This window comes from Mastigoproctus giganteus, chromosome 10 (assembly GCF_048544385.1).
Source record: "Mastigoproctus giganteus isolate SK-2022 chromosome 10, ASM4854438v1, whole genome shotgun sequence".
Taxonomy (NCBI): Eukaryota; Metazoa; Arthropoda; class Arachnida; order Uropygi; family Thelyphonidae; genus Mastigoproctus; species Mastigoproctus giganteus.
Genome location: NC_143584.1, coordinates 81860232 through 81878959, shown reverse-complemented (window position 1 = coordinate 81878959; position 18728 = coordinate 81860232). Strand labels below are relative to the sequence as shown.

General features: G+C 34.9%; 1 protein-coding gene and 1 pseudogene across 1 annotated transcript in view; one reads left to right on the top strand and one right to left on the bottom strand.

The window, feature by feature from the left end:
• Positions 1-18728, bottom strand: part of LOC150079120 (docking protein 5-like) — a 453516-nt gene that overhangs the window by 398119 nt on the left and 36669 nt on the right. The window lies entirely within an intron of this gene.
• On the top strand, positions 6215-7587 carry LOC150079121 (zinc finger MYM-type protein 1-like; annotated as a pseudogene).

Below are 18728 nucleotides of genomic sequence, written 5' to 3'. Positions count from 1 at the left end.
ATTCAATATATTTGTGGTCATCACTCCATTCGCGATCATCGCAGTAACGCATCCCTCGTGCAGGGCCGCGCCGTATATATTGGCCGCCCGTGTTCAAAGGAAAATTATGTAGCCCGGAACGTTATAATCCCTCCCCCCAAATAAATAACATTTTTGTAATAATATTTTATCGATATTAGAATTTATAAATAATATTTAAATTTTTTTATTTTATTTCCTTATCACGTTTTATTCATGCTACACATATTTGAACATGAAAAGGTAACATAAAATTAAGACAGCTTTGTGGAATAAATTTTATAGAAATTTGATATGTATGTTTTAAATAATATCACTTAGTTTTGAAAAAAAATCGTAGGTATTACGATTAATATCTGTGAAAACAGATATTAATAATAATTGTTATAAAAATACATAAATATATAATAATAATAACCTTTATTTATAACAAAACGTAATTACATGTATTAATTACATATTTAACTTATAAAATAAATTGAAATACAATGACTAGATATTAAATAAATTGAAATAAAATTACTAGATATTAAATAAATTGAACTTTTCAGGCTTTAAAAAGTTCTGAAAATCTTTTTATTACGTCGTGCATATCTAAACTTGCAGCTAAATCGTGTTCTATCGAGACTAGTGCTAAATTATCCAATTTAGCACTAGTCTCGGGACCTGTCTTGGGACATTGTACTACGAAGATAATTTTTAATTAGGAAAATGATCTTTCTCCGGTAGCTACACTCACTGGCAATGTAAGAAGTATTCTTAGAGCAACCACTACGTTTCGAAAAGTTGTGCATAAATTATTTTCAAAAATATACTCTAATACTTTTGTTACTCTCAAATTTGGTTTAAAAATATTTTTAAGTACAGTACTTTTAATCTCGTCGGTCATGTCAATGGCATCAATATCCTTTTCGTTCTTGATATAGTCTGCTAATTTATTTTGCAAATCTTTACATTGCGTATTATATAACCTTAGATGCTAATGCGCCAAAAAATCCTAAAACAAAAAAACAAACTTTACATTTTAGAATTTCTTGATCGGTTACATGCTTTAAAATTATGTATGTCATATAAAAAAATTGAAATGGTCACTATGTGTTCTTAATAAATCAAAGCTGTCTTTAAGAGAATTTATTGTTGTATCTAGTATTGAAAAATAAAAATTATTTTAAAATTTAACTGTGCATCGTTTATGCCTTCATCTGGATTTTCATAATCAAATGATTTAAATTGAATTTTCTTTTTACGTTGACGTATAAGTGAGACATCAGGAAATTTAGTTTCGGCTTCCAATATTTCGGCTAACTGTTTTGATTCATTTAAAAACTTGAAAAAACCCACTATCAGATCGTTTACTTTGTAAGTAATTAGATGAATTATTTAATTGATCAAGCGAGCCACCTTCACTACTTTCTGCTACAGTTACTGGACACGTTGAAGACGTTGACAGTTTTTCGAGACTTTGAAAGTATTTTAAAATAGCATCTTCTGATTTTTTTATTTTCTTCATCTTTTACTTAAAATTCCTTTTTTACGATAGTCTTTGTTTTTCGGTAAGTCTGGCTGTCTTTAGGCATGGCTGAATATAAAAAAAAATTTTCTATTACTATTATAAATAAATAATATACATACATTTTTCAGTAACGAAAACTCACCTGTTGCAGGGTAATTTGACGTCAATATTTAATTTAAGTAAATAGGTAATTTATAATAAACTTAACGCTGATAATATTTATTAAAGTTTTTAGTCGGTGGCAACTAGGTACGAACGAGTAATTCCCCTAAAATTTATCCACTTGTCTCAGCGAACGCATCCCTATCGTTAAATGTTAAATGCTGTATAATGGGCTCTCAACAACTACTAATATATGAATAAAGAATCAAAAAAGTTACACGTTCACTATCTAATCATTTTTAAAAATTGCTTGTTTTGTTAAGTATTATTTAGCTATTTATTGGATGTCTAAATAAATGAAATTTAAGAAACGCATAGTATGCATACATTAATGGTCAGGCGCGCGGGTGCATAAGCACACGTGCCTTGAGTGACCGGGGTTCAAGCCCGTGACTGCTGAATACGGTGCTGTTTCTTGTATTCTGGATATCTTGTAAACTCCTCTGACCATTTGGTTGTCCCGGGGTATAAACAGAAAATTTATTTATTTATTTATTAATATCCATAGTCGTTCGATGAGCGGCTCGAGTTAAAAACCGACAAATACTGAGTCACCAAATAAAGACTACATTTACAGAACAACTATCAAGAACAATAGCGCTTTGATAAGTGTTTGTTTATTATGACAAGAATTTCTTTATTTGTACTGTATTTTCTTTATTCAAATTATGCTTAGATTCTACATCATTTCGGCCGCCCTTGGAGGATGGCATGTATAGTTAATAGTACATTATTTTATCGTATTGGAACTATGATTTAAAATCGTTTTTAAATCTTAGTTCCAAACGAACGAAAATCGTTCGTTTGGAACTCACCCCTCCCCGATTTCCAATACTCTATTTGATCATCAGTTTACACCAAAAGGCATTTTCAAGACATATGTCGTTGCGTCGAGGAACAGCCCTCGCATATTTAAAGCTGCTGTCGGTGATTATGTTTGCACCGTACCTGCAGATCTGAACTCCCAACACTGTCCTAACTTACCCTAATTCATATTTTCTGTGTGATTTGAGATTCGTTGTAAGTCAGCAGTCTAAGTACTTTGAGTTGAGTGATCTGGAGAACATTTTGTCCTCCATGAGACCACTCTCTTTTCGATTTCAGAGTGCGGTGTTCTTGTTCAGTGGGTAATTATGCAGTTATTTTATTTGAATTGGCTTCGATTCTAGAATCCAACGTTCCTGTTCGTTGAGTAATCACGCAATCATTTTATTTATGTGTAATCGCCTACAGCAATTCTTTTATGATGCAATATGGCAATAAGTTGTAGGGGGTCCGGACAACTAGCATGAATTACAAAGACGAAATGGAGGAGAAAGCCAGGTCAATAAGGCTGTTTGTCTTACGGCTTATGCTAGCTTCTGACGCCGGTGGAATTAAATAATTTGAGATAAAGATAACGATGTGGAAGCTGATAGTATTGGATGTAGTAACTATGATTCTGCTATGACCAGGTGACACTGGAAAGTTTTTTGGTGATTTTTTTCCAATTATGCTAATGACGTGTATGCAAATTGTTTGAACAGGTATAAATGAATCTAAACCATATCCTCAATAACGACTAAAATTCAATTGAAGAGCCTGTGTATCATTCAGCGGTTAAATGTTTTGTAAATCTTTATTGTCCTCAACATGATTTATAATAATAGAATTTCTTAGCGTACCACTTTAACAAAAATTACCGTCTTCTTAATAAAATGCAATGTAGTTATTATTATTATTACTTTAGAAAACAGTGAAAATCTAAGCACTACTTCACCCAACGAAGTGTGCATTTTGGCTTTAATTTTAGAACGAATGCAAAAATAATTCTCAGAGGTTTTGTGGTACCACTAAACATCTAACATACAAGAAGTTATACTTTTTGTATGTCAGATGTTTTGCATGACTTCTTCAATTCAGTATTAAAGAAGTTATACTTCTTGTATGACTTCTTCATGACTGAATTGTTTTATTAGTCTGTGAAGTTGAATTGTAATAAGAATAGCAATTAATTTACTGAATAAGTGGTGCAGTACTTATTTAACCACACAAAACTACGGTTTAAAGCCGATCTGAAGAAATTTTTAAAAACAAAGCAAAAATGCCATAAGAAATGGAAAAGGAGCAGAACTACTGTGTGGTTAACTGCTTAGAAAAGAAATCGAGCACTGTTTCAACTGAAAAAACCAGTGTCTACAGGGGAATATTAAGAAAAAAGCCCTGCTACCTTGCTCGTAAAATAAATAGTAATATGATTAGTCGCATACATATCTCCATAAAAGGATGATCAACTATACTAATCTGGCGGAAACTATAATTAGAATTCGAGAAGCCTTACAGGTAAAGGCAAAACATAACATCCTACACCTTCACCTACAACTTGGATGAAGCCATAAAAATATTAAACATCAATTTGACAATAATACAACTTTCTACAACACAGTCTAAGAGCAAGTTATTTAGTTTTGCCTTAAGCATCCAAAATTATTAATGCTGTAGCACCAATTCAGCCCCGAAAGAGGATGTACTATCTGGCATTATAGTCGCATCAACATTTGAACCATTTCAACTGTCTGCAGAGAACATTATTTCGCAAAAAGGTTATGCCAATTACCACACCTGGGAATAACTGCAGAAAAATTCCCATCAGGCCATTACTTTTGATCAAGACCTCCATTTTCTATAACACTATTATTATTATTATAATTTAATATAAATTATAACTGAACGTCTGTTTAATACTGATTTATAAAGAGATGGAACATTACAGAATCACGTGAGCTTAAACATTTTGAAATTTTACACATCTATTATCAGTTTTTTTTTTTTTTTTACACATCTATTATCAGCAAAAAAAAAAAAAACTACACGTAAAAATGTTTCCATACTACATTTACTTGCTTTTGCCGTAGTGCATTGTTTCATACGGTACTACACAAAAAGTTAAGTAATGCACTCAGGGCGTTGCATTTCGATTATTTTTCTTAAATTATCTGAATTCTGTGATTAATTAATCACATTATCTGATTAATTATCTGATTAATTATCTGAATTCTGTGATTAATTAATCACATTATCTGATTAATTATCTGAATTCTGTGATTTGGTAACAAATCCATAGTCATTCTGACTATGGATTTGTTACCAAATCCATAGTTATGTTATTTATTTAGTAACAAATAATTTGTTATTTATTTGGTAACAAATCCATAGTCATTCTGACTATGGATTTGTTACCAAAAATGAAGATAACCAATTAACTCATTATTTACCAATTAATTACTCACTAATTAATAATATATAAAAGCAATTCTTTTTCACTTCAGTGCACATCCAAATTTTTATAATGCTTTACTCACGTCCTCCTCGATTTTAATAAATATCGAAATGTTACAAAAATGACATTCAAATCGTATTTCACGGCTTTTTTTTTTTTTTTTTTTCTGATTTAATAAAATAAAAAAAATGAAATATAAGTATTCTGCTGTTCTGCTGTGATTAATATAACAAACCAAAGAGCATGGTTTATCATTTATACATTTCGTAGATTGATGATAAAAAGTTCTTTCAAAAGGCAACGACTTTCATGTGCTCAATGCTTAAATCATGAACTTTCTGCGCATTCGCTATGTTGTCCGTTCATTCCTCCAAAAAGCGCACTACAGTAAACATAATATCGAGTTCTTCATGTAAAATATATAGTATACAGATAAGCTATTTGATCAAGGTATAAAAAAATAGAAATAATAATTGAGGAATTTCTATTTTCCGATTTTAATGAAATCCGAGATGCTCGACAAATTCTAAAGGAGTTAAATATAAACTTTCACGAAAATTCGTTCATTGGGAGAGGGTTGAAGTGTTATATGAGGACAGATGGATGGATGGCCGGACGGACGTAGTAAAGACAACAGAGGTTTTATGCAGAAGTTCTCCCCCCCCCCAAATATTGCTAATTTGTCCCTTTTCCCCCCCTTTTTTTAATATGGTTAGGGAAGGATGTCATGTGGTTTATATCCATTTAAATTAATATATCTAAATTACCACTCTTATACCACGTGAAATTTTAATATATTTTATTTATGTGTTACCTAAACTAATATACATTGAGTAACGTTTCAGGTATCTCGCCGATACCCATCATCAGACCTTGCTGCTGACCGAATCTCCTGCCGGATGCTCAGACCTAAAATATATATTAGTTTAGGCAACACCTAAATAAAATATATTAAAACTCCACGTGGTATAAGAGTGGTGATTTAGATATATTATAATTTAAATGTCTCTTTTTTTATTGTGCAGGGATATTCTATCTTTGATCTATGGAGTGCATAGATCAAAGAGGTCAAGTGGATGCCAGCAAAGGAAAGCAAAAGAGGCAAGAAATAAATCACTCAAAAGACTAGCTGGATCCATGCTTCAATATGTCAAAAGACCGGATGATGGCCAGGGTTCATCAAAAGACACTGCTCGTCAGTCTCCAATTGATAAAGCTAATTCTTCTGATGCTATGCATTCTGCAGAAGAGCAGGAACAGAAATGGCAGAATTTGAAGCAGGACAAGGAGTGGAAATGGAAGAATTTGAAGCAGAAGAGAGTGCTGAAAGTGACTCTAGCTATGATACTATAAATGATATGTGTGGCGTTAAGGAGAAAGATTTGCAGATTTTATGTGATGTTTCTTTCTAGGAGATACCAGTTCCAGAACATTTTCGGGTTGAAATCATCAAAAGGGGAAGTGCTTCTTTCCAGAACAAAGATGGGCCTTTTAGTGTTGCGACAAGGCAAGATGTTCGCCAGCTTTCAAAAGAGTGGGTTTACATGATGATGCCAAATGGCGAGAAAAATCTGCGATCATGGATGGTTTACTCACTTGTCAGCGAGAAGTTATACTGTTTTTGCTTCCGACCGTTTGACGTTAGTGCTACATATACGACATCCAAATTTATGACTGGGTTTCAGATGTGGTGGAAACTGAGTCCGAAAGTGCATAACTATAAGACATCCGAAGAACGCCTACGTTGCCTTGAAAAGTGGAAAACATTGGCAGCAGGACTTAGGCTGCACAAAACCATTGACACCGAAACTATTGCTTTGATGGAAATGGAGATGAAAAATTGGAGGGACAACTTACACAGATTGCTTGATATCACATTGTTTCTTGCCAAACAGAATCTGGCATTCCGTGGCCACAAGAAAGATGAATCTTCATTGAATAAAGGGAATTTTCTTGAGATGGCTGAGATGCTTTCAAAATATGAACCACTGCTGAAAGAGCACCTAATGATATTAAAGCAGAGCACATGTAAACTTAAAGTATCAGTCTCTTATCTTGCACCAAAAACTTAGAATGAGTTTATAAGTGCCCTTGCAAATCATGTGAAGGAGATGCTTGTCATGGACAAAGTCTGCGAAGTACTTTGGGATCATGTTCAACAGCACACCTGACATATCACATACTGACCAGATGTCCGACGTGATCAGATATGTAAAAATCAACAATAAGAAAGTTGAAGTGAAAGAAGTATTTCTAGGATTTTTCTCTTCAAAGGGGAAAAAAGCTGCTGACCTCAGTTCTGACATTCTTAAAAATCTGGAAAAATGATGGACTGTACATAATGATGTGCTGCGCTCAAGGTTACGATAATGCTACCACTATGGTTGAAATCCATGGAGGTGTACAAGCCATTAAGGGAAAAAACAAGAAAGCTATTTTTAATGGATGTGTGGACCATTTGCTTAACTTGTGCGGTCAGTACTCTTTTGCTGAAAATGCATCATGTGTAACATTTTTTGGAACTATTGAGACAATGTTTTCGTTCTTTGCTGTTTCCACCCATCGATGGGATGTGTTAATTGTCAGTGAAAAGGCTATCAACAACACGCTGGAGTGCTCATCATTCTGCAGTTAAGCAAGTTAAAGAAAAGTTCGATAAGTTTGTGGCGGCGATTGAAGCTCTTTGTGATCCACATGAAAATTTGGACACAAGAGGTGCAGCACAAGGTCTTTTGCCTGCTGTCTGTGATTTCAATTTTCTGTGCTGCCTGTACTTCTGGTGTGATGTACTTCAGGAAGTTAATCTTACACAGCACTACCTACAGACTAAGGGCTTAACTCTCGACAAGGTGGTGACAAAGCTAGAGGCGCTAAGACTTTTTCTGCACGAGGAGCATGCAATTGAACAGGCGCTTTTAAAATCATACGAATATGGAACTGCAGTAGAGAGAAGAACCAGGTTCAAGAAGAGGATGGCAGAGGGAGCAAGCAAGCGATGCTGGACTCACTCTGCAAGAAGAAAATAAGAGGGCGATGCTTCAGTGCATTGAGCGCTTTCATCCTGAACTCCAGATCAAACCAAGAACCATCAAGGAAGTAGCAGCCATGTTTGAGGCTGTTCAAGCGAAGAGTCTCATATCTGCCACTGAAGAAGAGTTAAAGGTGTCCATTCCAAAATTGACCACTTTCTATGATAAGGTATCCAAGAGTGCGCTTTTAATAGAAATACCAAGGCGGAGAAGGCGCCTGAAAGCAGCAGAGATTAATCTGGAAGAAGCCAAAGATTGGCCAATATTAGACGTTTTGACATTCATAGCTGAATGGAACTTCGTAGAATCTCTCCCAACCCTTTCACTAAGTCTAAAATTATTTCTGACGATCTGTGTGTCTGTGGCTTCATGTGAGAGGGGCTTTTCAAAGCTGAAACTTATAAAGAACTATTTTCGATCTACCATGGGACAGTCAAGGCTTTCCGATCTTGCGATATCATCAATTGAAAGTGAGTTGGCGAAAGACATTGATTTTGATGAAGTGACTCACAAGTTCGCAGCTTTGAAGGCCAGAAAAGGAAAGTTCTGATTTAGTCGAGATGTTCACTAAGTGCTGAAATGCTTGTGTATTTGTTCGTGTTTATTTTTTTGGTATTATTTCATTTATGAGTATATTTCCATATGCATTTGTCTAGAACTTCTACATTATTTGGTCCATTATTGATTATGCAAACCTAATCCATTAATGTATCTGATGTAACGGTAAAGCTTAATGTTAAAATGAACATAATTTTGATGTAGTTCTTAAACTTTTTTACTTCGAATTCTATGTGTTTTCTTACCGAATTTTCACTTTAACCACATGAAACTAAGTAAATGTAAATACATTTAGGCTGTGCGTATGATATTGTAATTTAAAGATGTAATTTGAATTTTGCTAGTTGTTTATGTCACTACTAATGCCATTAAATTCGGTGATATACGGGAATTACGATTTACGAGTAACATTAGCACAAAAAACATTACTAAGGATTCTGTATGGTCTGGTACGGGAGGAGGTCCATGGGAGTGACACCATGAGTTACGGCACTGGGTGACACCAACCATAGTAACGCCACTGAACAGCAGAGTGAGTTCTGACTACCCAATTATGGTATGATATTTGTTCTTTATTATACGTTATTGCACAAGTGTGACGGTGTAGTCATAAGACATATAAAGTATTGTGGCTGTAAAACCCGAAATAAGCAGCAGTAGAAACCCTACTCCGTAGTCCGACACATATCGCCAATTGAAGAGACCTAATTCGTGTAGTATCATGATGGAATTTAAACCCATCAAACTGGGCCAATAAGTCAAAAAAAATAAATAAAAAGAAAAGAGGGAAAAAATACCCTATTCTGACAAGTGATTTTGGATGTAGAAAGCAGCGTATGAGTAATCTACACATTAAGTAAAAAAAATCTATGTACATATTATAAAATGCATTGCTAACCATGCATTTCAATTAATATGCCTTAATATGGTCCCTGAGGTTTGTCATCGAATTGTTCCAATGATGATAGCTAAGGACGCCACCTGGAGTTTAAACCGCTAACATAAGAAATCGAAGCATAATGATGTTACTTATTAGCAAGCTGTCTGTGGGTGGCATTACATACTTAATGAGGTGGCCGGCCTTCCGCTTCATTGGTGGGGGCCAGGCACCTCACGCACATCTGACAGTCCAGTGATGATATTAACTCACAAGATGAGATATGCCAAAAGGTATCAATAGTTATCTTTTCAAATATGAGCTAAGAAAGTTCTTAACCTGTTTGTAAATATTTCAGCTACGCTGAAATATTTACATCCTTGTTTTATGCCACAGGAAAATAAAGACTTATAAAAATAAAGTCTCATGAAAGGCACTGATTTAAGTCGGTTTAATTTACCATTCATCAGATTACATGCAATTTTGCATATAATCAATTGAATCGTGATGACATTCAATAAATGGTATAAAAGGTTCAAGCTGCCTTTTGAAATAGTTGTCCTTCCTTAGAATGTGTACACGTAGAATGCAGTAGCGCTTATCGGAAACCAGCAGCAACAGCTTCTCACTGGCTATGAACACATAGAAAGCAGCTGTTCTCCGCTTCGCATACCGACAAGTTGCACTGGTCAACTACTTTCTATGTGTTCACAGCCAACGAGAAGCTTCAACAGTATGTCGCAGAGTACCTGCACTCTACGTAACTTGGGGGAGGGGGGCATATACTGTACCATTCATTGCTTCCAAAGATTTCCAAAAACAAGACTGCAACCAAATGTGAATGATCTCTTGTTGATGAAGAGGGGTTAAACTATTTTCACAGTCTGTTCTTCCCCTCGCACCCTTGCAGAACATTAGTCATTAATTAGAACCAAAAAATAAGCACTTAAAGATGATTCGTCTTAAGAAGAGGCATATCCATCCTGCGTAACCACTTCTAGTGGTGTTACTTAAAAAGATTGGAAACTACCTTAAAACATTCTTGGATGAGCCCTAACTGTAAAGCCAACTGATCAAAGCAGAAGTCTCAACTAGAGTAGTAACAAATCAGAGGTTTTTCATTATAGCTTTTACTGATCTCACAATAAAATAAAAATAACTCATAGAGAATTTCTTCCCCTAAAAACTAAATAAAAACAAAAAATGTATTACTTTCGTAGATGAGTAGTTACTAACGGAGAAAAGAAAAGGATTCATTACATCAAAACCAATAGTTACTTTTCCATCGGACATTTATGTTTAGAACCACGCAGAAGTGGCTGTACTTAACGTCGAGCAGGAGTGGCCATTTGTCACCGCAGAATATCTTTCTGTTTCTCAAGTCCCGGATGTAACAATTAATTTAGAAGTTGCAGTGGATGGTTTTGACAGCCACTGAAAGCGTCGACATTTGCATAGCAGACGAGAGGATAAGAGCAAAGACGGTCCATTGCGATATGATGCACGACCGAGTTATTTGTCTGCAGTTTTCGCATTACGCAGCAGGATAATGGTATTCAATACCACACTAGGCGCCGCTAGCCTGGGCTATATTTCGTCGTCTGCCCTTTTAACGGCATAGGATCTGTCACTGATGTTTTATATGGTTTATGCCACGCGTTCGACTGAATAACGGCCACGAGTTGTATTAGAAGTCTCTCTCTCTCTCTCTCTCTCTCTCTCTGTGTTTCTTCGCGTATTTGGAATCTGAGCAGTTCCTCATTTCGTTGCCATTCATGTATTCTTAGCTCTTGCCGAATTTTCGTATCGTTTTCTACTGTTTTCAAGCCAACGCTGCATTTTATGGCTTTGTTTTCACAATGTTGCGTTAAATTCACATTAAGTTCCAGAGCTCTGCATCTTTAAAATTCTCGACAGGGAAACTTTAGGACTTATCTTTCTGTCAGAGGATTCGCACGAGGAAGCACATCTGGGAAGTGAATCACTACTGCATGCAAAAACACGTGTTTGTGGATTTGAAATGCATAAACAGTGGCTGCAAACAATGATTACACATACTTTATACGCAGCTCTTTGCGTCTCTGAGTGCAAACATGAGAAAGATGGCAGAAAACCTATTTGTAAGTTCCAAACAAGTTTCTCAGAACATATTCTGATAAACAATTCATAAGCTGTTTAATTTGACAATATGATGGCATATACAACTTCTAACAATAAATGTTTCTGTTAGGGAACGTTTGTTGCTGAAAATGTGCATGCCGTTTCAATGTACTTGAATGCTGAAGAGGGGGTCGATATAAACTTTTAATACTCCAAATGCATCCTAATTTACGACCATAAGTGCAGTAATCAAATATTCACATTATCAAAAATTAGAATAATTATTAAAAAATGCTTAAAGAATTTATGTTACACATTAGATTTCATCATATTACATTAAAACTGCCTAGAAAGTAGTTAAAACAAGCATTAAGCCTGCCTGAGTGAATTAAAAGACTACAAGAAGTCGGGCATTTTACTGTAATTTCTTTCTGAACAAGTCCATTTGGATTGTACATAGTAATACTGTGCTGCCAGGTAATACTATAGAAGAAATTACTAAAATTACTATTATTTTATAAATACCTTGTACGGCACAAATAGCTGTTATATTTTACTGGAGTCTGCCAAACAGAACAGGGAAAAAACTAAAATTACTAGACGGTTAAACGCACTGTCCCCAAAGTTTTCAAACGGGCACCCGAGACAGTGAACTACCTGTCATCCATTATCAAAAGTTAGATCTCAGTAATGTCCGGGGCTACCCGAAATGTTCACAAACGTAAACATTATATGCAATATTTGCAGAGGATTTTGCATTGTAATATACATTAAGTTATATTTCGAGGGTTTAGTGTTAACTACAAAATCATATTGTAGTCAATGTTTTTGTAATTAACCAAGAAAAAGTCATTTGGCATTTTCTTAATTAATTTAGCGGAAATGTACTTACAGCCCAAGCTAACAGGTAAAGTGCCAGAGAGATACAGTTCTATGGCATGATATACATTGTTATTTGTATAAAGTAAAACTAAAGTTATCTAAAAAAAATTAAATTTTGTAGTTACGTTGTTCGACACTCAACGCTCGATTTCTATCTAATACTGTACTCATAAAAGAACGCTGAGTGAACAAATCTCTGTGAATCAAGTACACACCCGTTACCCTTAGTCAATAATTAAAATAACCAATTCACTGCACTACGTCTGAAGCATTACGCCTGCCTGAAAAATTTTGGTGACCCTCTGCCAATTACAAAAAAAAAAAAAAAAAAGTTTAAGAAGGCTCTTTTATTGTGATAATGAATTCTTTTTTGGTTTAGACAAATTACGAGGGGGAAAGAAAGACAAGGATATTTAGCATAATTTTAATTGTGATATTACAATATCTTAAAGAATTTATGTTACACATTAGATTTCATCATATTACATTAAAACTGTCTGTAATAAAAAGTTAAAACAAGAATTTAAATATTTATTTATTTATTTATTCATTTACATCACGAGGAAGCTTCATCACTGAATAAGAGCTACTCCATTTATATGGCTGCGGCAGATTTAGTAGATCGGCAGCTTAAATCCCAAGCTAGGATAAATGATGAGGGTTGACGTCAGGAAGGGCATCCAGTCGTAAAAACTATGCCAAAACCAATAGATGTGTTCCGGTTAAGAAGTTAATCCAACTAGAGGAGAAGAGGATGTAAAGTGTGAATTGGGAACATTGAATGCCGATCCCATATAACGCGGGAAAAGGCGAAGAAGAAGAAGAAGAAGAAGAAGAATTTATTTATGTTTTTATTTCGTACGGACATATTTTTATTTAGCATCGAAAAATTCTGCTTAATATATTCTTTTCTTTGATTTAAAATCAGTAAAATTAATTATTATTATATCCGTAAAATCCAACTTTGCGACAACAGTATATCATTTCGCAGTCGAACATCTGTCTGATGTGCGACGCTATCACAGAGATGTGCTGAAAATTCCTTCTAATGAAATAAAGGCTGTTTTACTGCTAGATAACGCACCTGCTCACCCTAATGCTGAGAAGTTAGTTAGCAGGGATGGGAGAATTAAATGTGTTTTTCTGCCTCCTAACACTACTTCACTGATACAGCCGATGGATCAGGGTGTAATCGTTGCATGTAAGAGGTTGTATAAGACGTTTTTGGAAGAGGTGATGGTTGTTTTGGAAGAAACAGAAGACGCGGAAGAAGAAGGTGCGTGAGGCACCAGGAAACTGCAAAATTTACATGCATACAACATCAGATCTGCTATCTTCAACTTAGCAGCTGCATGGAAAGATATGAAGTTTACTTACTACCTTGGCCAATGCTTGGAAGAAATTGCTGTATGACGTAGAACCTGAAATAGGCTTTGAGGGAGGTGAGGCGTCTAATATTCGGGACACTCTTCTGAGGGCCGGCAACAAAAATGCAACTGAGAATGATGTGGAACAGTGGCTCGAAAATGATGAAGGTGATCCGGGCTATAAAATTTTTTCTGAGGGAGAGATTGCGGAAAGAGATTGAGGAAGAGATCATGGAGTACAAGAGGACGATGATGATGACAAAGACGAAGAATCAGTTGCACCTCATCCTAAATTGTCTGTTATAAGACAACATATGATGATATCATACATTATATTGAATCGTCATCAGATCGTGATGTGTTTTGTAAGCTTTAGCTTAATATTAATGAAAAAAAATATATATATATACATATAACTTTGGAATGTTACAGTTTCATTTAGCAAATATTTAATTCATTAAAAATAGGAACGGTTAATAAATGGTTAAGAAGGTGCGGGAAGGCAAGGAGAAATTCCCAGAAAAGAAAGAGAACTTTGACCCTGAGTAGGTCAAGACCGTTTTCCTCGAAAAAGGATTAGAGAAAAATAAGGGAACGGTATAGAGATATAAAAGGAGAAGGGCGCGAATTTGAGGCGTCTTTTGCCTTTTTTCGTTGTGTACAAGTGTCAGGTGGCATGCAGTGAAGGAGTTGTGTATAAGTTGCACGTGTGGAAGATTTTTTGGAGTAATGGAGTAAAATTGTGAGGAAGGGAAAACCGCTAGATGGGGGGGAAAAAAGCCTAAAGTTGCTGGAGAAAGGGTTTCGAGGAAAAGGAGCATGAAAATAGGATCCTGTAACACCAGAGGCGAGCAAATTAATCTGTTCTGATGTACAGGACAGATTAATTTGCGAGGAACTTTTATCAAGCTGATCAGGAAAGTAAGTTACCAATTTTCCTTTATAATGTCCCCTGCTCTAAATTTATTTGGACTAGAAAGATTTAGTATCAACTGGAACTCCCTGAAGGCATTCAGTGTTCCTGGGAAATAATGTGTTCATAAGACTATTGTAAAGGATAAAATATTAAATCTTTATAGAGAGGTGTTTAATATTCAGATTGTAGGTGTTTTTCTTGGAGATGAAATATGTAGTTTGAATTGTATTTGGTATGTACAAGTAACCTTTTAATAACTGTGAATACCCTCTTGCAAAGTCTAGATGTAGAAATGTTCATGTTACTCAAGGAGACTGTATTTTATATGTCTGTGTTAACTGATGAGTATTTTGTCTTATAAGGTGATATGTAAGATTTAGACCTAACAATATTATTATATTAAATTTTTCCTTGATATTAACGTGTGTCGGGAGTAAATTTTGTTTTTACCCTACTCTGTATACTGAAAGGACCTGGAGTTTTCCCTGCAGTCAGATGCCCTAAAAGATTTAAAATAAAGTAGGACAGTAGCCATTACACGGTAGTGCTCCTGTGAATTGTTATAGGTAAACCTAAGTTGGCTTTGATCAGCCAGTACAAGCAATATCTACCAAAAAAAAAAAAAAAAAAATTAACGCCTACAGCTTCCTTATTATGAACATTTAGAGAATTTCGAGCTACAGTAATAAGGAAGCAGCACCAAGGTATAAGGCAACTGAAGCTTGATTTCTTCAAGACCACTTCATCAACTGGACCTGTTTCACCAGAACCCTCTACCAGCAAGGAATTAACACCTCTCCCTCCATACGACAGTTGTTTCTGACTCTGAAAATCGTGACTCTTTCAATTAAGTTAATATTAATATTGAATATTATGCATCTTTTTTTAACTTTTTTTTTTGTTTTTTTATTCAATGGAATTTAAGAATTTTAAAATATTTTTCCCTCTAAAATGGATTTAAATGAAAAAAAAAAAAACAAAAAAAAAAAAACTAATGTTCACATTGAAAACAACTTTGTGTGAACTTTAAGGGGAAAAAATTTTTAAAAAAAGTGGTGGAAACACTCCATTAGTTACATTTTATAGATTTTGACGTGTTTAATCAAAATAAAGTTTGGTTCCTGTCGTAAATTTATTTTTATATTTTTAACAGATGTTTTAGTGGGGTGTAAAAATTACTCAATATGCATTATAACAATATTTTTTTCATGCTTATACATTATAATAACATTTTAATACATCCTGTACATTGTAAGTTCGTCATTAATATATATATATTTAAAATACATTCGATTTAACGTACTTTTGGCAATAGCGGACACCCCTTTCCCCAATTAGTCCGCAAAATCGAGGGCCTGACAATGATCATCGCAGTTATGTTTTGATAAGCATTAGTTTGCTAAAATTTCTTTTCTCTGGTTACACTTATTGGAACTGTTAACATAATTCCCAAAACTACCCAAAATTTGGTAATGTATCTCGTTTTAGTGTTTCTTAAATTTCTAATACTTAAAGCAGTAACAGGTACATTTTCAGGCAAATAATTGCCTATCACCCTCAATTTGCTGGCATAAATCCATAGGTTAATTAATTTAATTCAGATTCATCACACATTTTCAACAAATGTACATTTTTCTTAATGCCTTACAGGCTATCGCTAGAACCAACTATCATAAAATTGAGGCATTTCTAAAATCTTTGAAAGAAAAGGATGTTTATAAAAATAGAAGCCAGCAGTACAAAAAGTACCCCTAAAATTCGGGATACAAAGAATACAAAGGCTAAAATATTTTTGCACTTCTTTTGGGGATGGAGAAGGGAGCAGGTGAGTAAATCTCGACACCAGTAATACACTTGACCGCATCAAGAATCAAATATTAAGAGCTCTGAAGCAATCATTATTTTACAAGACAATTTCCGGAATACAGGAAGACTTAAAGGAGAAGGTTTGTTGAAAAACAGAAATTAAGCTAGAGAAACACAATTTACAGCTAAAATATTTCTTGGAAATTATTAGAATTTGATTACAATCATGTGGCGGAGAAAGAAGACGAAATAAATATTGCAACAACCTTAACTTTATCAACAGAAGACAGAGCACACGCTATTGGTCTTCGCGGTTCACTTGCTAGACAACATTATGTTAAATCTGGGCATGTGGCTAAATTCTACACATTCCGTTAAGTTAGCAATAAAAGTGTTAAATGGCTAACCAAGCTGTCTAAATTTCAGGACGTGGGATTATTTTCGGTGTGTAGTCTGTGCTCGGAACGCTTAAACAGTCAGTGAAACTTTCATTTGTGTTCTCCTCCATCACAATGTCTGTTATATGTTGCTGAACACTTGCATTTAATAATTACAACAAATGGGAAATTTATTTTTCCATTACCCATTAGTTTCTAATCCAATTAACTTGCGTAGGGGCAAATATCCTGAGAATTTCTCGTTTTAGTGCTTTCGTTAAAACAAAATTGGATTTCCGACCAGTGCCTCCTCACAAATAACTTAAGTAATCAATCAAACCAAGCAAGCACCAGCCCGTCACTCGCACGTATGTACACACGAAATGAGACTGCTAGTACAGGGGCGGCCAAACGGTCACCAACGAAGAAAAAGAAGAAAAAAACACACATCCAAATAATCAAACATGTATTAAATGCGTGTCAGCAGAATACTAATGTAGTAAATCTCCAGTTGTAACACTCCGTTTATATCCCGATTTTTCTTCTGGTCACATGCCAATCCTATGATGTGCCATGCCCTTTGCAACATCTACAGCGCTCCTGTTTGAAATGCATACTTGCTAATATCGCTTTTTTATGATTCGAAAGAAGGAATAAATGATGATATACCCTAAACATTCTTACTCTTCAGTTAATATCGCTTTTATTATGGTTCCAAGAAGGAATAAATCCGGATAACCCTTCGTTTGGGAAAAGAGTAACAGAGACTAAATTCAAGGAATCGTTTATGGTGCAGTTTGTTTACTTCATAGAAACCAGTGCAGTTAAGTGACATTTCTTGATTTTATATTTAGAGAGAGAGAGAATCTTTATTGCCCTTCACGGCCATAAAGCCAGGGGTTGATTCGAAAGGAGAAAAGCTGCTCTTTACAATTCAATATTTCGACTCCGTAGCCTAAAAGACTCGACCAGACTGTTCGTATATATGATGTATGTAAACTGCACGCGTTCTGTGGTCGATTTGCCTGTTTCCTGGACGAAAAATCCGAGTTTTCTGGAGAAAAATGCAACCATGCAAAGACCATGTGTATATGTAAATAGCGGCTCCTCGAAAGTCAGTTCAACCCCGTATCTCTGTGAAGAATAGTACCACTATAAAAGGGCCAGAAATGTATTTGGTGTAGGTTTGAGTGTATTGTGTTGTTCTGTTCTGCCCGCTGGGCTACCCAGAAGCATCAGTTACCTGGAGAGATGATTCTGGGTACTCGTCCACACTACGGGAAGGTGGGCCAGTCCATTTAAAGTACGTATTATCTCAAAAGAGACTCTGGTCCAACTGGTATTGCCAGAAGGTGGGCCAGGATCCTCTGGGGGAGCCCATTCCAGAGGGAAAAAAAAAAAAAACCACCCATGGTGCTGGAAAAGAAATGAATAAAAATGAAATAAAAGAAAATCAAAATATATATAATAAAATAAGATTTAAAAAATAAATAAAATAAAATAAATAATCAAAAATAAGTAAATAAAAGAAAGAAAAAAGGTAGTGGTGCTGCGTAAAAAAAAAAAAAAAAAAAAAAAAAAACGGTGACGCTGAAAAAAATTAATAATAAATTAAATAAAATAAAAAAACATTTAGTTTTGTCTTCGGGCTTAATCCAGAGGGAAAATTAATACTTCTTGGGGATTTGAGTTTACATATTCAACAAGTTTAAAGGATATCTAACCAACTATGCATCAACAGGGCCATTGTGCTGTATCCTGTTGAGACTGTCGACACTGAAGGACTTCGCAGAAATACGCCTTGAGCGAAATCTGATATGACTCCGAGCTTTGAAGCAGAAACGACTCCTGTCCAGGTAGAAAA